Source organism: Pinus tabuliformis, chromosome 4_2, assembly GCF_031772625.1.
Source record: "Pinus tabuliformis cultivar Carrire ecotype Pingquan chromosome 4_2, CPIR1, whole genome shotgun sequence".
Taxonomy (NCBI): Eukaryota; Viridiplantae; Streptophyta; class Pinopsida; order Pinales; family Pinaceae; genus Pinus; species Pinus tabuliformis.
The window spans coordinates 331,568,594-331,585,303 of record NC_142304.1 but is presented as its reverse complement, the minus strand read 5'-3'; positions in this window follow the sequence as shown (position 1 = coordinate 331,585,303).

The window sequence follows — 16,710 nt, the reverse complement described above, 5'->3', positions numbered from 1 at the left end:
AGTAGGTTATAGTATTCTTCTTTGATTTATATTGCATTATTGGGTTAACCTATCACAAATTTTCTACCCATAAATTCAAATTAACATATTACTTTCTCTTTACTCATGCATACCTTTGCCCCATAGGAAATTTTGTGCCTATACAGATAATTTATGACGCTCTTATCTAGTTATCATGCCATTGACTCTTTTTACAAAGATATATTGAATTAGAAAAAAAAATTAAAAAGCATTATGCTTCTATAATATACAATATTAGAACTGCATTAGTTCTTGATTCACATTGAATTTATGATTATATAGCAAACAACAAAAGGCATAGCTAGAAACCAAATCTATTATGAGATACACCATCATAAAGAACCTATTGGTCTTGGATAAATGTTCTAACTAAGAAGCTAATTCATTAGAAATCATATCAGCCCAGTTGAATATACAATCTTTTAATATGTATGATAAACATATAGAGAATTCATTTTGGAACATTTGCTATAGTTTCTCAACCCATGATGTGGGCATAGAGCCAAAAAAAGTCCCTAAATTATTGTTTAAACAAAGAAATATGTAGGATAGAAAGACCGCAAGGAACTTGGAAACTTAGCGAAAATAAATCTCCAACAATGCTAGCCTCACCTAATTTTGACATCAGGAAACTATTTGCTTTAAACAATTTCAAGCATATATTAGTTTCTAGTAACTTCAATACCCATCTGAATGTCTTCGTATTCAGAGGAATCCTTTTCGCTAGTAGCACATTTTTTCTTGTTCTTGAATTAATTTTTTTGTGGACAAATGAACAATTTCCCTAAAATAAAAATAAAATTGGCACGCATGTAGCATTCACCAATCCACTAGTCCAAATCTTTTTTTCTTTCTTCTCTTCTGTCAGCAGATTCACATAACGCTCATATGCAATTGACCAGAGAAGGTTCTCATCGATATGAGCAAGTAACCTAATCCTATCAGTGCAAACAACTTCTCTCCTTGCTCAACTAGCCATTTTCTTTTTGTAGCTAAAACACTTTTTCAATCAATAAAGCTCTCAATGCTTCTTAACTACAAAAATTTTCAATTTTGTATATAATCGCCAATTGTTACTATTGCAAGAGAGAAATCATATTTTTCCATTGCAAGTGTTAAATTTGTTATACGGGAAATTTCTCAATAAATATCAATTGAAGATACCAAAGCTAATGTTTACAGAAACTAGTGCAAATAAATCTCGAAATTCAAAAACCATCTCGTCAATTTATTACACATCTTGCTTCTGCATCGCTATGAATTCTTTGTGATAATGAAAATTAGCTTACAGTATCCTTAAAACCGTTCTCGTCAATATGATATGGACTTACAACATTAATCCTTCTCTGTAATAGTTGTCAAGATCAATATGTTTATTATACTTTACATATCTTATAATGTATGATCTCTCAACGCCTCCTTTTTTCCTACCTTGTAGTGTATAACAAGATGCAATTTTTTCTATGCATACATGTTCAATGTTTTCTATTCATTACACATGATAGTCGATAATTGATAAAGATGCTATGTTTTATGAGTCATTCAGTTAAGGCTCAAGGTCCTTTGGTTTCTTTAGTAAAAAAAATTAATCATCTATTGTTGAAGTATTAATAAGTATGCATTTTCTTGAACTAGTATTCAATGGCATTGACAACACTATATATAGCTTGTTGTGCAAACATTTGATGTAAGTTCAATAAATCTTTTCCAAGTATTGCAACTGTTTCTATGATATCACCATTGTTTTTTTGACATTCACTTCGTACATGTTTAAACATCGATGTCATCATTTTATCTAGCTTTGTCATATATGAGCTACAATAAGTAGTTGTAGCATATGATTCAAGTATGAATTGGGCATTAGTATTAGCACCCGAGGTTAAAAGAATATGTTGAGCAAAGCAACTAGTCCATATGTCTACTAGTTATTTTTTCAATAGAATTGTTCTTCATTTCATAGTACATTGAATTGCATGGATATAATCAGATTCACTTACACCTATTTTTTCAAGAAAACTATCAAATGCATATGTCTCATCATGTTCCATATTCTCTAATGTATCAAATATTTTTCTTTCATTCTCTTTTGTAATTGCATTATCGAATTCCATACGCTTAAGGATTTGTGTCTTTGGAATTGGTGGAATTAGAAAATGAACATGGAATGCATATATTTCCCTTTCCTACAAGTGTTTATATGATGATGACTTTGAATAGTTTTTAGATTTATGGGTAGTTTAGTTGAATCAAAACACAAGTACTTGTCAATGAAACTTTCAATTGCAATATTCGTATGTGTTCCATAGATAGGAGCATTTTTTATCCATATCAATCCATGTTCATGTTGGATTCCTCGATTTCAAAATTTTGTCACAAAGAAATAGTCAACAATGTCACCAAAGTACTTGGACTCATGTAAAATTATCTGGTGTAGAGAATTAGTTCTACTTATGTAATATCGTACACAAGTAACATGGTCATTTGTTATCAAGGTATCAATATCATCTTCCCCTACTCCTTTTCTAGTCGACGATTTTTTCTCTCGATGTATTTGTTGTAAAGCCTTTACTAAAGGCTCTTAGATATGTTCAACACTACTAACCAAAAAAATTAATTTCGATGGACCTAGTTGTTGGATCATCGGATATAAGTTCTTGCATAGATGCGAAAAATGGTCCGATGATGTATGTATTCATCTAAGATCCATATATGCAATGTTCGATGCTAGAATGTGTTTCAAATTTTCCTTTGTTTTAATGTCTCTAGCTATTACTTTTTTCCTTTTAATTGTCCTTTTCTTATATGAATCCAACTACAATTGAATACTTGACTGAGGATAATTCACATTGTTTTGTAAAAAAAAATCATTTTATGATACAAAAAATCATGATCTTGATGCAAAACTTCCCATCGAGCAATATCGTGATATGTAAAGTTTCTTGTAACATTTTTTTTATTGTTTCTTCCCATAAAGTAGTGTGGGAAATGCCATCTCTTCTGGATATGTATCTCTAAATATGCCCAAAGGCCTATAACCTTCACCCGGAGCAATATTTATTTGATTATTACGAAGATCATAAATACTATATGAATTGCTAAATCCATGTAATAGTGTTTTTGTTATTGGCTCTTGATCATAGTAATCATTATCATCATTTATTTTCATATTTGTCTCACAGGCATATGCATCCTTGTTTTGATCAAAAATGTGTTTCTAGTTTTTGTTTATTCTGACATTCTCTAGTCTATAAATTGGAGTTTTACACAATCATCTCAATGCCTTCATGACTTTATGAATAATTCTTCACCCAACAAAAAATATTCTTTTAAACATTAAACTTCTTTTAATTTCCACAACTACAGTACTAGATTCATTTGCGTGACAAGGAAGTCCAATTTGAATTTGAGATGCATCAGTAGATACATTGATTAGTCGACTAGTCAATGTGAACTATGGTTTTCTAAAGCGTTGTCCAAGTTCCCATAGTTACAAAAATGGTAATATTAATGGTATTTGTCTTTCCTTTAATTGATAAAGTTCTTTCACTATGGAAATTTTTTTACTATGCCTAATTTTCTTTGGAACTACAAATTTGATAACTTTGTCATTGTTTAATAATTTTTTGGCATATACACTTAACTTTGGACACACTTCTAAATTGTTTTTCTATGAAATCTCTTTTAAACCAAGTTTGGTTTCATATTGCACAATCATAAGCAAGAACATCTTTTATTTTATTAAAATATTGTTGTTCAACCACTATTTCAAATGTATAATCGAGCATCTATAACGATTCTTTATGTTTATTAGGAAAAATAGTATTCTATTTTGACTTTTGTCGCTTCGATCGTCTTCTAATCAAACTTGTCTATATAACATTATTATTTCTTATGTGTTTTTTAAGTTCATGCAACAAGAAACATGGTATCTTTCTTACATTGACAGAACTTGCATTAAGTTCCATAGTATCATCTTTTATGTTGATGTTCTTAGAGCGAGAATTTAATGGTTTGCATAGTTTTCTAAGAACACTTGTTTCGAAAATGTCCTTGTTTTTATATGATTTTTGAGTTGATGCAACGATATTTGTGATATCTTGCTTGCATTGATAAGCTTTGTGTCAAGTTCTATGACATTTTCATCTATGTTCATGTTTTCAAAGTCACTCGCATTAACCTCACTATGTTTTTTATTGGATTCTTCTATATATTTCTCATTGTTAATTGATTCATCTTATGTAGGAGTTCCTATTAAAGAGAACCATGGAACTTATGGCCTGAACCTGCTTGACGTTTTCCCTAACCGATTCAAATAATTTGTCACACAAGAAGTCTAAAATCTTGCACAAAAGAAAAGGTTGAATTTCTCACAACAACTCAAATGTTTCTTCTTCTTTTTTCCTTCAAGGAAGCCCCCCTCACTAATAACTTAGATCTGGAATCAATCCTCTCATATCTTAGTCCTTTAGCTTTGATACCAACTTAAACGAATGCATATCACTGGCAATTGAATAATAAAGAAATTGTTTTTATTAAATTGGGCCAATACCCTAATGTTCATGGGAAATACATGAAAATGTCTCCTTATAAATCAGAATAAATCATACTCAACTACAACTAATTCATCTACTTGACTACAACTGACTCATACTGACAACAATGACTTCTACAAAATCTAGAACAATCATGTCTCGAGTTCTACACAATCTAAAACATTCACTAGAATTCTACATAATCTGGAACATTACATTTCCCCATTAACTCTAAGTCTCCCCTTTAATGGGGGAATGAATTATTTATCACTCCTAACTTGTCTCTACATAACATAAACTTATCTTACATCCCCACCATCAAATTATAAAATAAAAAGGGATTGATCATGATGTTAGATAAATCTCTACACCATGTGATTGTCTGAAGTGCTTTCTTATTCTATTTTGTAGGCCTTTGGAGAGGCTAACGGAGTTAACAATGACATTTCATCTATTTTCTACTCTATGGTTTACCACTCCAACCATTACAGCTTTAATAAATAGGATTTCTGAAGAAGATCTTCTATCTCAACATTTTTTATCAATGTTCTTAAAGGATGGCAAAGACTTATTTTCAACTAGAAAGTTATTTTTGAAAATAAAGAAAAATTCAAGCATTGAAATGAGTATGGGGTTTTTCTCCATTTCACACACACACACACACATACGTGCTTAACCCATACATTAATTTGTTTAATAATAATAATAAAGTTATACTTTAGTTAATTTTATGATTTTTTTTTAATTTAAATTTGAAAATTTGAGATGTATTTAAAAGTAAATGATTTGATGTTTATCAATATTTATTAACCATTTAATTATATAACTATACTATTTTTTAGTTTATTTCCAAAAAAAAGTTATCATTATGTGATATTACCAAGATTACCAAGAATGATTATCAAAAATGAATAAAATTTAAAAAAAAATAAATCAAAAAAGACTTCAAATTTAAATTTTTTTGGCTTCTCATTAATAAAGGCTAAAGCTGAGTGACATGGTTCAGGTTCAAGTTTGGGTTCGACAATGATTAGGTTCGGTTCAAGTTCAAATTTTTTGATGAAGTTCGGATGAGGTTCGCCATTAGATTCGTCTATATACATTTTCTAAATATATACATATATTAACTTTAAAATGAAATATAGGATAAAATAGTAAGATATCAACATTAATAAACAGAAGAAAATGTTATCACGAATATGGAAATTGTAAGGATAAATTACAAGCTTAAGTTGTGACATGAGATTAAGAGTTTTGATCTATGGAATTGATCAATAGATATGAGGTTCGATGAGGTTCACCGAACCTCATCATTTTTCCAAGGTTCGCCAAAATTCAAACCTCAAGGTTGAAGTTCGATGAACCTTGTGACATAGATCTAAAATTACTCTTCTCAAGAGATTCTTATTTATCTTTTCAATTTCATTTTATCGAACTTCTCATCTTATTTTAAAGCAATTCAAAATAATTTTATAGTGGATTATAGAATTTGAGGAAAAATGAATGCAATTGTGAACTCCTAAATCTTTATGGTTGTGTGTCATATTAATTTATTTAATCAATTTTTAATAGGAAAAAGTGTAATATGCACTTGGATTTGTGAGAAATCATATCATAATTTCAAAACAAAATTTGCAAGCAATATTCAATGTGAACATCTTTCCAAAACCTTTGTATTACTTCAAGCAATATGTAATGTAAAAATAAAAATAAAAATTGGTATTATTTCAACATTTCATTTATAAGATATAGTAAAAATAATACATATATTATTTAAGAAAACCATTCATGAAATGTTAGAATTGGATTTAATTATTTTTCAAAATAAAATTTATGCAATCAATTATAACTTTTTAAATTTTGTTGTCTCAAGAATCATTTGTCTTAAGCAATTCTTTTCTAAGGAGATTATGGGTGACTTCTTACATGCCTAGACACATAAGCCTATGCAGAAGTACCTACCCGAGCTACGAACATCATCGCTCCCTCTTAGCAAGGGAGATACTTCTGACCCCTAGAACTGACTCGGATCCTATACTAGCATCTGTTGTGATGGCTGCTCCCTCAGTACTAGAAGACTTCCCTGCCATCATCCTCGAAGACCCACTCCCTGTGAGCTTGTTCCTAGAAGCTTCATTCTCTTAAACATCATGTAGGTTCATCTCATACAAGGAGACCTCCTTGATAAATTTAGGAGAATATATTAACTGTTCCTTCCCTCTTGAACCTGAAGGTTGACTTCCTCTAAGCTATGCATCCTTTAGAGCTACCTATTTTTTGTTTTCTATCAGTACTATGTTTGTCCATGTGCTAATCCTTATAGCACCCTCAAAAAAATTGGTGATTGATAGATTTGCTAGAATCTCCCTTGTGAATCCATCTTGGTGATTTGGGACATCCACAAAATCTACTACCATACCCTCTACTGGTATTGTCTCTCTAAAGATTGACCTTTGTGTGGTTAGCAAAACAAAAAATATTAATATTGTCTTTCGTACCATAAACTTATTCAAATTATACAAATTACACAAAATTACAATATCAAAAAATCCCCATCAAAATCCAAACAAAATTAATTCCTCCAAATTTCAAACAAAATTAAATTTGAAAAAAAACTAAACAAATCTAATAGTTAGACTATGGCTATTAATTTCTCTATTATTATTAAGTTAAGTTCTCCATTAAATTATCTCTATTATTAAGTTCAGTATCGTAATTATCATAATTTTCTTGACCGTGAACTTAACTTCATAAATAAATGACTCCATTGTTTACTGGTTGATTGACTAAAGACACTAAACAAGTAAATGATTATAGGCATGGACCAAATTAATTTTTTTTTTTTATATTTTCCAAGACGTTGAGGAAAATTTATTGACTAATGACACCACGCCGTGACGCCAATGCCAATGGTCATTGACTAATGACTCGTGAACAAAATCAATTTTATTTATTGTTTCCCATACGTTGGGGAAAATTTATTGGCTAATGACACAACGCCGTGACCCCAATGTCAATGGTTATTGACTAATGACTCGTTGTATGACCCAGCTGTATACATCTTTGGGGGGCCATATTTAAATTATTTATTTTTTTCCCATATGTTGTGGAAAGTTTATTTACTGAAGTGCCATATTAAATTTATTTATTTTTTCCCATAGGTTGCGGAAAGTTTATTGACTCGGTGTGATCCAGTTTTATATTTGGATTTTCTAGCAACTATTCAGTATGTTCCTGAATTATTTTTAAAAAAAATTATTAAAATATAAATATTTTTATCTAAAAATTATAAAAATATCTTTAAAAAAATTGAATTACTGTCTGTATTTTTACTTTTCTAAAATTTATTTTTATTAGGTAATTTCTTTTAATTAATAAATAAACATAATTTTGTCTTAATTTTTATAATTATAATTTGTTATTTTTTAAATTTAAATTTTCTATTTAATTATTATCTTCAATTAATTAAAAGGAAATTGAAATTACTTTTTACATTATTATAACTAAAATGTATTTTTACCTTTCTAAAATCTAGGTTTATTATGTTATTTCCTTTAATTAAAAAATAAACATAATTTGTCTTAAGTTTTTATAATTATAATGGCTTATTTTTAAATTTAATTTTTCTATTTAATTAATATCTTCAATTAATTAAAAAGAAATTGAAATTACTTTCTATATTTTAATAACTAAAATATATTTCTACCTTTCTAAAATTTAGGTTTATTATGTTATTTCTTTTAATTAAAAAATAAACTAAATTTATCTTAATTTTATAATTATGATGTGTTATTTTTTAATTGAAAATAAATATGTTCTTATATTATTTTAATTAAAAAAAATCAACTCATTTTTAATTTTATAATTCACCTTTTATATTTATAATTTTTTACTCTTTATATATTTTATTAATTAATTTAAAATAAATATAAAATATTAACTAAATCACATCCATCTTCACATTAAAAAAATAAAAACAATTATATAAAATAAAATATTATTTTCCTACTCTTTAATTTCACATTTATTAATTTATTGCAAATTAAGAATTATTGATAAAATATCTAATATAATGTCAATCAAAAAAATATTAGAAATATTATTTCCCTACTGTTTAATTTTACATAGATTAATTTATTGTAAATTAAGAGTCATTTATAAAATATCTAATATGATGTCAATCAAGTATTTTGTCCTTGTATACAAGGAGCTTTGGTTTCAAGTTTTCTTGTATCATGATTTAGTCCCTGTAAAGTAGAATGTGAACGAACATTATTTTTTTCTAAAATTATAAACTATATGAAATGAATTTTTTATTGATTATTTTTATATTATTTAAATTTAACTATTATTTATAAAATTATAAATTATTATTCTTTTATATTATTTTATACTATTTAAATTTAATTATTATTTATAAGGTTACAAATTATATAAATTAATATATATTAAAAGAAATATGTTTTTTTTTCATTATTTTAAATTAAATTTATAATTTTTTTTCAAATCTCATATATAAATTGAGGAGAAATTATTTATTTAAAGAATAATTGGAAAAAATATATATATATATACTATTTAAATGAAAATATTATTAATATTTAAGTAAATATAATTAGTATTGTAAAAATTAAAAAAATATTAATTTTTTTTACTATTGAATAGATTTTTTATAATTAAAAAATATTAGTTGATTAGAAACATCTACCAACAACATGAAATGTGATTAATCTCAAAAACATTGTAAAAAAAATTAAGTAATCAAAAGTTTTAAGAATGTAAATGTTTTTCAAATTATTTACATTAGTCCTAAGTATATATTATTAAAACACTCATACTATTGATGTTCCTTACTAACTAACCTGAGGATACGGGAGGAGAGTGATAGCGAACAACGAGAGCGAACGTCTAGGGTTTCTGCGAGTTGCAGTCGGCACTCCTCGTGGAGGGTCACAAATGAGGGAGAGCATCTCCCTCCTTCGAGGAGGTAGTGACTAGCAGAGGTAAGAAACATCTAGAAATTACTAAAGGGGCTTCGGGAGGAGGACAAAGAACCATGGAAGAGGAGACAGCAAGAGGCAATACTGAGGAAATCAATGGCACAAAGGACAAGGAGGGAGAAGACAAAAAACAGGGCACTAAAGACAAGAAACAAAAGGGACCCTGCAAACCCAAAGCTGAGATTACTCCAAGAGTTGTTTTAAATGACCTTGCCCTACAGGCACACAGGGATCACATGTGGACATATTATATTATCTGTAAGCTCATGGGACTATGGCCCACTGAAAAAGCATTACAGACATGGATCAAATATCACTGGAAACCTAAAGGGAGCATAGACCTGCACCTTGGGTCAAAGGGTTTCGTTACGGTGGTGTTCACGAACATTGAAGATAAGGGCAAAGTCTTTGAAGGTGGACCCTACTTCTTTGCAGCAGCTGGACTCTACATGAGGCCATGGATGATGAATTTTGTCTCAGAACGGGAGACTTTTACCTCGGTACCGGTCTGGGTAAGACTTTATTCCTTACCTCTTGATTACTGGCAAAACGAATCGTTAACTGCCATAGGCAATAAATTAGGTCGTTTTGTCAAAGCTTCTGAAGCCACAAGAAGAGGGAAATACACTTCATTTGCTAGGATATGTGTGGAAATGGATCTATCAGGAGCTTTACCAGATGAAGTGATCTTGGAAGTCTTTGATGAAGAATGGGTGCAAACAGTAGACTATGAGCATATTCCATTCAGATGCCATAGATGTCATGAGCATGGGCATCTATTTAGAGACTGTCCACTCGGGAAAGTAGTAAATAACAGCAAGGCAAATACAGTGAAGGAAACGGATAGCTTTCAGAAAGTGGTCAATCGAGGAAAAGGAAGCAAGAAAGGACCAAAGCAACATCAAGATGAAGGGCTTAAGGGCAATCAAAACAAGTTCCAAGTTCTGGAGGAAGATGAAGAAATCACAAAGGAAGATCAAGCTACAGAAGGAAAGCCTGGAGAAAAGAGAATAGAAGAAGAATGTGACCAAAACTAGGAAACTGAGTATCAGAAAGAAACCATGATGAGTGAAACAGAACTCGAGATGGATCAGGATATGACCCCGAGTGAGATGGACCTGGAAGACCATGAGTTACAAGAGATACTTGATAAAGAAAACCTAGATCTGGAAGGGTTCTTGTTTCAGGGAACCACGGGAGGAGTGGATTCGGTACCCCAAGAAGAACTTAATAGAATACAACAGTTGTTTTTATGGAAAACACAATCTAATGCATTGGGAAAAGGAAAAAATATAGATAAGCTGGAAAACAGAGGAGTGAAGGCGATAAAAACTACTCCGGGACTAGCAACAAGAAACCCAGGTAAGAAAAGAGGTAGGAAAAAGCAGAATGAACTCTTGATGGAGTGTGGCAAGCTAATGATAGATTCAGGTAAGATGAAAGATCTTGCCAGCTACTCCTTTACAAATCTTTAATTATGAAGTTTATATCTTGGAATATAAGAGGTCTAGGGAGTAAAAGAAAGCAAAGAATACTCAGTAATAGAATGAAACAAGATATGTCGGATATTATCTTTATCCAAGAAACGAAAAGTTCCATTCAAAAAATTAGACAAATCCACAGTAAATGGCTCAGTAGATTTGAGTTTCTAGAAGTTAAAGCAGAGGACACCGCAGGGGGAATCCTCACTCTTTGGAACCCTCAAAAAATAAGTATAATAGATGTTGAGGCTACCAGGAATTATCTATCAGTTGTCATCCAACCTGCAGGAGACAGGCACCACTATTTAGTCACAAATGTTTATGGTCCTCAAAGAATAGATGATAAACTCAAGTTCCTAGACTCACTGGTGGATCTCAGGGACAGACATGTAGGAATACCTTGGATCATGGGAGGGGATTTCAATATGATCAAATCTCTTTCTGAGAAAAAAGGAGGAATGAGGATCCTAAGTAAAGACTCTTTGGAATTTCAAACCTTTATAGACAAGATGAACCTAGTAGATGCTGAAACGAATACTGGCCTCTTTACTTGGAATAATAAAAGAGGTGGAGAATCTCAAGTAGCCTCTAAGTTAGACAGATTCTTGATCTCAGAGGATCTGATGCTAACAAATAAGGAAGTAATAGCTGAAGTTCTCCCCTTTGGAGGCTCAGATCACTGGCCGGTTCAACTGGAGATCAAAGGTATGGGCATTCTCAGAAACAAACCTTTTAGATTTGAAAATATCTGGCTCTCCCACCCAGATTTCTTCAACAATATTAAAAATTGGTGGACAGAAGATTTACAGATTCAAGGAACAAGAATGTTTCTTCTTCATAAAAGATTAAAGCATATCAAACTCAGACTAAAGGATTGGAACATAAATGAATTTGGCAATATTTTTGTGGAGAAAAAATCAGTTGAAAATAAAATGAAGGAACTCAACCAAGCTCTAATCAAGGAAGGATTTGATAAAGACAAAAGCAATCAAGTGGATAAATATCAGCATGAATGGGATAATCTGTGCAAACAGGAGGAAGTCTTTTGGAGACAAAAATCCAGAGTCCAATGGCTAAAGGAAGGGGAGCGTAATACAAAAAAATTTCATAGGTCCACCATGGCAAATAAAACGCATAACAGAATATCTTCAATCAAGAACAAAGAAGGGGATCTTCTCACCTCCCATGAGAATATTGAAGCGGAGTTAGTTCAGCACTTCTGAAGCATTACTCAGGAAAATAATTTGTACAGAGAACAGTTCATATGTGAGGTAACTAGAAATATACCAAAGATGGTATCTAGAGAGGATAATTTCAATCTAAATAGGCCAGTTTCTGAAAAGGAGGTAGATGATGTCCTCAAAGAAATGCAGAATGGAAAAGCACCAGGCCCAGATGGTTTTAATGTGGATTTTTTCAAGGCATGCTAGAATATTGTTAAACAGGATATCTTGAATGTGGTGGAGGATTCCAGAGTGAACAGAACCATTTTGAAAGTGTTGAATACCTCCTTTATCTCCCTTATCCCTAAGCAGGAAGATGCTCAAACTCCGGATAAGTTTAGACCCATAGCTCTTTGCAATGTGGTTTATAAAATAATATCCAAAGTAGTGGCAAATAGACTTAAGCCTCTGCTTCCTACCCTAGTTTCAGGGCAACAATCAGGCTATGTGGAAGGCAGACAAATTTTAGACAACATTAGTCAAGCTCATGAGGTAGTTCACTCGTTAAAAAGAAAAAAATAAGGCCGGAATGATCATGCAATTAGATATAGCCAAAGCTTATGACAAAGTAAACTGGACCTATATGAAAAGGGTACTTAGTGCTTTTGGTTTTGATCATAATTGGGTCAGGTGGGTAATGGCCTTAGTCACCTCCTCCAGCTTCTCTATTTTGGTGAATGGCTCTCCCTCTGAGATTTTCAGTCCTTCCAGAGGCCTCAGACAGGGAGACCCACTCTCTCCATTTCTTTTCATTCTTATGATGGAAGGACTTGGTAGGTCCATCAAGCAGGCTAAAGTTACAGGCAAGATTAAAGGCCTTCTACTTTCTGAGAATGGTCAAGCTCTTACCCATCAACAATTTGTAGATGACACAATGCTTCAAGGAATCCCCACTGTCAAAGAAGCTACAGCTTATAAACAAATTCTGAACGTTTTTTCCATGGCCACAGGTATGGAAGTTAACCTCTCTAAATCAAAAATATTTTTCTTTAATACCAATATGGCAATCCAAAGGAATATTTCCAGAATTCTTGGTTTTCAAAGGGATTTCCTTCCCTCAAAATATTTGGGAATCCCTCTAACGGATAAACCAATGCTCAAAAGCATTTGGGAACCCTTGATGAATAAGTTGCAGGATAAAGTCAGCAAATGGACCTTCAGATCTTTAAATCTTGCAAGCAGGTTGGTTCTCACTAAAGTTGTTCTACAAGCCATCCCTATTTTCATGTTATCTGCCCTCCCAGCTCTGAAAGGAGTCCTTCAGCAACTCAGAAATATACAAAGAAACTTCCTTTGGGGAAAGGAGGAGAAGAAGAAGAAATGGGCCTTAGTGTCTTGGGAGAAAATTTGTAGACCCAAAGACCATGGAGGGCTTGGCTTGGACGATCAGGAAATACTCAGCAAGGTTTTAGGGGCCAAACTATGGTGGCACTAGGTTCAAAATCCAAAGACTCAATGGGCCAATATCTGGAAAGAAAAATATGCTATATCATGGCAAACTGATGATCTCATAAGAATGTCAGGGAACATTAAGGGCTCATACATCTGGAACAAAGCCTGGGAAAATAGAATATTAGTTCAAGATAATAGTTTCTGGGAAATCAAAGAAGGGAATCAAGCTCTCTTTTGGGAAGATAAGTGGTAGCAGGAAGCAATACTGTTAAAAGAGAACTTCCTCGATCTTAAACATGAGACAAATTCACAAGGCTTAATTAAAGTAATGGAATTTTTGGATAACACTCAGCCAAAGGGGAAATGGAGAATCTGGAAGAATATTGATTGCAGTAATAATATCCATTTGAAAAATAAAGCAGAGGAGCTAAGGAAAATGGTGGAACAAAGGAAGATCTTAGTATCTGAAGGGCAAGACCAACTAAGATAAGGCAATAATAAAGAGGGCACCTTTAATCTCAAAGAAGCCAAAGGCATTCTCTTGGAGCTGAATCCCCAAGTTTTGGACAAAATCTGGCTGAAACTTTTGAGGCACCAGGGGTGGATGAAAATCAAACTCTTCATGTGGTTGGTTTACCATAGGAAAATCCTGACTTGGGACAATATTAGGAAGAGAGGTGTTCTAGGGCTTTCTAGGTGCCTTCTCTGTGGAGAGCAAGAAGAAACAATGGAACATCTTCTCAACAACTGCTATTTCACCTCCTGGTTATGGGACATATTTGCCAAAATCTTTCAACAATCTGACAGGGACAGAGGAAGCATCTTCAATACCCTCATTAGTTGGAGGGGAAATTTCTCAGATCATGAAATTCTCAACTCAGCATGGACCCTTACACCAAGCTTTATTATATGGAATGTTTGGAAGGAGAGGAACAAAAGAATATTCAAGGAGGAAAAAAATCCCCCATATCTCCTGTTTGAGACTATTTTGAAACAACTTAAGGAGACAGTGGGCTCCACAGTTTGCAACCACCATAATAATCCTCCCTCAGATCTGGAAAGGAAAATTCTCAGACAGCTAGGGTTGCAGGAACTAACTCCTCAAGGTCTTAATAGAAAGGTTACAGTAAGGGATAGGGAGCAGGATTTCTGGCATCCTCCCCCAGAAGGATATCTAAAATTCAACATTGATGGAGCATCTAAAGGAAACCCAGGAACGACTGGGTATGGGGGAGTACTCAGGGATGCCAAAGGAAGTATTATCTCCATTTTCCATTGTCACCTAGGTACAGCTACTAATAACATGGCTGAACTAATGGCTTTGGAGCAATGCCTGGATTTTCTAAGTCAAGATAATTGTTGCAATGTGATAGTTGAAGCCGATTCAGAGCTAGTTATTAACTCAGTGAAAAGAATTAATAGTGGATCAGTGCTGGAGAAAGTCTCCAAACACTGGAAATTAATTAGGGTTTTCCAGAGAATTCAGGATCACCTACAAAACTTGCACACTATCAGCTTCCAGCATGTTTGTAGAAAGGCCAACAAGCTGGCAGACCTGCTAGCCAATCAGGGGGTCAGCAACACAGAAGTCAATGTTTCGATGGGATGGCAGGAGTTGAGACAAAGCAATTTAAAAACTCTTTGTAGTGAACAAGAGGAGGAAGATATTAGAGTGTTCAGACACAGAGCCATGGAGGCAAGCTCTTAATTTCTTGGCCTTCGCATGTGTTATCAGCTTCAAGCTTACAGGTCCTTGAGGATGGGACGATCACTGATGAGTGATAGATACCTGAGTAGCAGTGAGATAGTTAGCATTGTTCTTCAGGGAATGCATGTTCAGGCTAGAAAGATGAGCAGACTTGGAAGGGATCCCTATTTCATCGGCAGCCGGAATCTTCGTTTTTTTGGGTCTCAGAGAGAAAAACCGCTTCCTTGGCGGTTTTTGGATGTTCGCACAGCTTTAACAGGGAAAGTGGTTTTAGAGATTTTGCAGCGATCCCATACATCTTCCCACATGTGGCAGAGGGAGGATTTGGAAAACCACCCTTTATCACACATTAACGTCTGGTTAACTTGGGCGATGCGATATTATGGTCAACCATTGGATCCCGCGGTTGGTTCAATAGTCTAGATTGGTCGGGCAGATTGGAGGAGCGGCACGTTAAACCTAGGTCAGATTTGCTGTGCAATATCTTCCAAGACTGTTGGTTTAGGTGTCAGAATACAAGGCTCAGATCAAAGAATCTCTTCAGGGGTCTGTTGGGTGGAAGATCTCGCAGGCTTCTTAGAGCGGGTTGTAATGGTAGAGCACCCAATTTTTGGGTCAAGATTTATGATTATCTTCTGAGCATGTTGTGCAGGGAGGACGGCTTAGAGAGATTTCGGGCAAACCATATGTGTGATGTTTATTCTACATTGCGGACCCGAAATCAGTTCAGTTGGGTGTCTATTTTTTCATCGGGTCCGTTTTCGGAATCAAAGAATATACCCTTCTCTGACCCGATAGGATTCTCTACAGTTGGTTCTTTCCAAACAGTTCGGTGGGTTGTGGCTTTGGTGTGGTTTTTCTGGTAGTTAATGGGCCCTTGGCTTGGCTCCCAAGACCTGAGTGGATGGTTAATGTTTAACCCTCAGGCCTCCTTGGGTAGTTGTTATATATGTAACTTGTGTCTTTGTTTATAATGAAAAGAAGGTACGACTCTTGCTTTAGCAAAAAAAAAAAAAACACTCATACTATATACATTTAAAATGTATATATGAATAAATAATTACATAAATATGTGTTTGTTTTATTAGTAATTTTTTTAATTAAACTTTTAAAATGTAAAACATTAAAATTAATATTTATTTTTAAAGATTCAATATATATTAAAAAGGAAATTAAGAAAAAAATATGTTAATAATTTGATTATTATCATTTAATATATAGATATTAAAAGATCATAAATGTGTGAGACATAATGTTTTTTGGATGTAAAACTTTTTTCCCTTTCATATTTTTCCAAGGTCATAATTTACAGCTTACATAGAATAACAATATTATATTTTTTCTAAAAATAGA